Source organism: Coregonus lavaretus (assembly GCF_964263955.1).
Source record: "Coregonus lavaretus genome assembly, chromosome: 27".
NCBI classification, from domain to species: domain Eukaryota; kingdom Metazoa; phylum Chordata; class Actinopteri; order Salmoniformes; family Salmonidae; genus Coregonus; species Coregonus lavaretus.
Window position 1 is genome coordinate 41,103,414 of NC_140014.1, and position 5,000 is coordinate 41,108,413.

The window sequence follows — 5,000 nt, forward strand, 5'->3', positions numbered from 1 at the left end:
ATTCAGACCCCTTGACTTTTTCCCACATTGTTACGTTACAGCCTTATTTCAAAATTGATTTAATTGTTTTTTCCCCTCATCAATCTACACACGATACCCCATAATGACAAGGCGAGAACAGATTTTTAGACATTTTTGCAAATGTATTAAAAATAAAAAACGGAAATATCACATTTACATAAGTGTTCAGACCCTTTACGCAGTTTTTTGTTGAAGCAACTTTGGCAGTGATTACAACCTCGAGTCTTCTTGGGTTTGACGCTACAAGCTTGGTACACCTGTATTTGGGGAGTTTCTCCCATTTTTCTCTGCAGATCCTCTCAAGCTCCGTCAGGTTGGATAGGGAGCGTCGCTGCACAGCTATTTTCAGGTCTCTCCAGAGATGTTCAATCAGGTTCAAGTCCGGGCTCTGGCTGGGCCACTCAAGGACATTCAGAGACTTGTCCCGAAGCCACTCCTGCGTTGTCTTGACTGTGTGCTTAGGGTCGTTGTCCTGTTGGAAGGTGAACCTTCACCCCAGTCATCAAGGATCTCTCTGTACTTTGCTCCGTTCATCTTTCCCTCGATCCTGACTAGTCTCCTAGTCCCTGCCGCTGAAAAACATCCACACAGCATGATGCTGCCACCACCATGCTTCACCGTAGGGATGGTGCCAGGTTTCCTCCAGACGTGACGCTTGGCATTCAGGCCAAAGAGTTCAATCTTGGATTCATCAGACCAGAGAATCTTGTTTCTCATGGTCTGAGAGTCTTTTAGGTGCCTTTTGGCAAACTCTAAGCGGGCTGTCATGTGCCTTTTACTGAGGAGTGGCTTCCGTCTGGCCACTCTACTATAAAGGCCTGATTGGTGGAGTGCTACAGATATGGTTGACCTTCTGGAAGGTTCTCCCATCTCCACAGAGGAACTCTGGAGCGCTTTCAGAGTGACCATCGGGTTCTTGGTCACCTCCCTGACCAAGGCCCTTCTCCCCCAATTGCTCAGTTTGGCCGGGCGGCCAGCTCTAGGAAGAGTCGTTGTGGTTCCAAACTTCTTCCATTTAAGAATGATGGAGGCCATTGTGTTCTTGGGGACCTTCAATGCTGCAGACATGTTTTGGTACCCTTCCCCAGATCTGACCTCGACACAATCCTGTCTCGGAGCTCTACGGACAATTCCTTCGACCTCATGGCTTGATTTCTACTCTGACATGCACTGTCAACTGTGGGACCTTATATAGACAGGTGTGTGCCTTTCCAAATCATGTCCAATCAATTGAATTTACCACAGGTGGATTCCAATCAAGTTGTAGAAACATCTCAAGGATGATCAATGGAAACAGGATGCACCTGAGCTCAATTTTCGAGTCTCATAGCAAAGGGTCTGTATACTTAAGTAAATAAGGTTTTTCTGTTTTTCATTTGTTTTAAATTAGCAAAAAATCTAAAAAAAAATGTTTTTCGCTTTGTCATTATGGGGTGTTCTGTGTACAGTTGTGGTCAAAAGTTTTGAGAATGACACAAATATACATTTTCACAAAGTCTGATGCCTCAGTTTTTATGATGGCAATTTGCATATACTCCAGAATGTTATGAAGAGTGATCAGATGAATTGCAATTAATTGCAATGTCCCTCTTTGCCATGAAAATGAACTTAATCCCAAAAAAACATTTCCACTGCATTTCAGCCCTGCCACAAAAGGACCAGCTGACATCATGTCAGTGATTCTCTCGTTAACACAGGTGAGAGTGTTGACGAGGACAAGGCTGGAGATCACTCTGTCATGCTGATTGAGTTAGAATAACAGACTGGAAGCTTTAAAAGGGGGGTGGTGCTTGAAATCATTGTTCTAAAACACGTGTCGTCATCATTGCTTTGCACAAAAAGGGCTTCACAGGCAAGGATATTGCTGCTAGTAAGATAGCACCTAAATCAACCATTTATCGGATCATCAAGAACTTCAAGGAGAGAGGTTCAATTGTTGTGAAGAAGGCTTTAGGGCGCCCAAGAAAGTCCAGCAAGCACCAGGACCGTCTCCTAAAGTTGATTCAGCTGCGGGATCGGGGCACCACCAGTGCAGAGCTTGCTCAGGAATGACAGCAGGCAGGTGTGAGTGCATCTGCACGCACAGTGAGGCAAAGACTTTTGGAGGATGGCCTGGTGTCAAGAAGGGCAGCGAGGAAGCCACTTCTCTCCAGGAAAAACATCAGGGACAGACTGATATTCTGCAAAAGGTACAGGGATTGGACTGCTGAGGACTGGGGTAAAGTCATTTTCTCTGATGAATCCCCTTTCTGATTGTTTGGGGCATCCGGAAAAAAGCTTGTCCGGAGAAGACAAGGTGAGCGCTACCATCAGTCCTGTGTCATGCCAACAGTAAAGCATCCTGAGACCATTCATGTGTGGGGTTGCTTCTCAGCCAAGGGAGTGGGCTCACTCACAATTTTGCCTAAGAATACAGCCATGAATAAAGAATGGTACCAACACATCCTCCGAGAGCAACTTCTCCCAACCATCCAAGAACAGTTTGGTGACGACCAATGCCTTTTCCAGCATGATGGAGCACCTTGCCATAATTCAAAAGTGATAACTAAGTGGCTCAGGGAACAAAACATCGACATTTTGTGTCCATGGCCAGGAAACTCCCCAGACCTTAATTCCATTGAGAACTTGTGGTCAATCCTCAAGAGGCGGATGGACAAACAAAAACCCACAAACTCCAAGCATTGATTATGCAAGAATGGGCTGCCATCAGTCAGGATGTGGCCCAGAAGTTAATTGATAGCATGCCAGGGCGGATTGCAGAGGTCTTGAAAAAGAAGGGTCAACATTGCAAATATTGACTCTTTGCATAAACTTCATGTAATTGTCAATAAAACCTTTTGACACTTATGGAACGCTTGTAATTCTACTTCAGTATTCCATAGTAACATCTGACAAAAACAACTAAAAACACTGAAGCAGCAAACTTTGTGAAGACCAATACTTGTGTCATTCTCAAAACTTTTGACCACGACTGTAGATTGATGAGGGAAAATATTAATTTAATACATTTTAGAATAAGGCTGTAACGTAACAAAATGTGGAAAAAGTCAAAGGGTCTGAATGCTTTCCGAATGCCCTGTATATGTCTCTGTTGGGGATCTGTTTAGAATTTTGGGAAAGTTAGATTTTTGTCTAATTGCCATTGTCTAATTGTCTAATTGTGTTCTTGTGAATATGTATGTGGTCCTAGGTACATGGCTCTAGCCAGCTGGTTGTCTCAGACGGTGCAGGTGTTGGGAGGTGTGGTGGGGGGTCTGGAGAAGGACCAGGCCTGGTACGTCCTCTTTACACTGTTTGCCACCTACACTCTCCTGCCGCTCCCCCTGCTCTGGTCCCTCTCCACCGGCCTGCTCACCGCCGCCCTGCACCTCCTGGTGGAGACCGTCCACCACTACGATGACACCGCGCTCTACAGAAAGGTGAGAGGTCAACTCCCTCTGCCTTCCTCATGTTCCTCCTCCTCCTCCTCCCTCTCTTTCTGGTCTCAATCATGTTTCACTCTGTGTGTTTGGTCTCAGCTGTGTTTAGTGTGTACTAACCGTGTGTGTGTACTAACCGCGTGTGTGTGTGTGTACTAACCATGTGTGTGTGTGTGTGTGTAGGTTCTGGCGAAGGGCTTGTTGTACCTGGGTATGAACACAGCGGGGTTGTTCATCCACTACCTGTCAGACCGCACACAGAGACAAGCCTTCCTGGAGACACGACGCTGCATTGAGGGACGAGTACGCCTGGAGAGAGAGAACCAGAGACAGGTATAGAGACAGGTAGAGAGAGAGAGAGAGAGAGAGAGAGATACCTGTCCTCATACAACTTTGCAGCAGGGATTTTGGCCCACTCCTCCATACAGACCTTCTCCAGATCCTTCAGGTTTCGGGGCTGTCGCTGGGCAATACGGACTTTCAGCTCCCTCCAAAGATTTTCTATTGGGTTCAGGTCTGGAGACTGGCTAGGCCACTCCAGGACCTTGAGATGCTTCTTACGGAGCCACTCCTTAGTTGCCCTAGCTGTGTGTTTCGGGTCATTGTCATGCTGGAAGACCCAGCCACGACCCATCTTCAATGCTCTTACTGAGGGAAGGAGGTTGTTGGCCAAGATCTCGCGATACATGGCCCCATCCATCCTCCCCTCAATACGGTGCAGTAGTCAAAGAATGATGTTTCCACCTCCATGCTTCACGGTTGGGATGGTGTTCTTGGGGTTGTACTCATCCTTCTTCTTCCTCCAAACACGGCGAGTGGAGTTTAGACCAAAAAGCTCTATTTTTGTCTCATCAGACCACATGACCTTCTCCCATTCCTCCTCTGGATCATCCAAAAGGTCATTGGCAAACTTCAGACGGGCCTGGACATGCGCTGGCTTGAGCAGGGGGACCTTGCGTGCGCTGCAGGATTTTAATCCATGACGGCGTAGTGTGTTACTAATGGTTTTCTTTGAGACTGTGGTCTACTCTTCAGGTCATTGACCAGGTCCTGCCGTGTAGTTCTGGGCTGATCCCTCACCTTCCTCATGATCATTGATGCCCCATGAGGTGAAATCTTGCATGGAGCCCCAGACCAAGGATGATTGACCGTCATCTTGAACTTCTTCCATTTTCTATTAATTTCGCCAACAGTTGTTGCCTTCTCACCAAGCTGCTTGCCTATTGTCCTGTAGCCCATCCCAGCCTTGTGCAGGTCTACAATTTTATCCCTGATGTCCTTACACAGCTCTCTGGTTTTGGCCATTGTGGAGAGGTTGGAGTCTGTTTGATTGAGTGTGTGGACAGGTGTCTTTTATACAGGTAACGAGTTTAAACAGGTGCAGTTAATACAGGTAATGAGTGGAGAACAGGAGGGCTTCTTAAAGATAAACTAACAGGTCTGTGAGAGCCGGAATTCTTACTGGTTGCTAGGTGATCAATACGTATTTCATGCAATAAAATACAAATTAATTACTTAAAAATCATACAATGTGATTTTCTGGATTTTTGTTTTAGATTC

At 46.2% G+C, this 5,000-nt stretch overlaps 1 pseudogene across 1 annotated transcript in view; it reads left to right on the forward strand.

The window, feature by feature from the left end:
* LOC311103016 (adenylate cyclase type 8-like) overlaps positions 1 to 5,000 on the forward strand; it is a 22,524-nt pseudogene that overhangs the window by 6,257 nt on the left and 11,267 nt on the right. The window contains exons 4-5 of the transcript in view: positions 3,212 to 3,440; positions 3,624 to 3,773. The product of the transcript in view is annotated as an adenylate cyclase type 8-like (transcript). The remainder of the gene's footprint in view (positions 1 to 3,211; positions 3,441 to 3,623; positions 3,774 to 5,000) is intronic.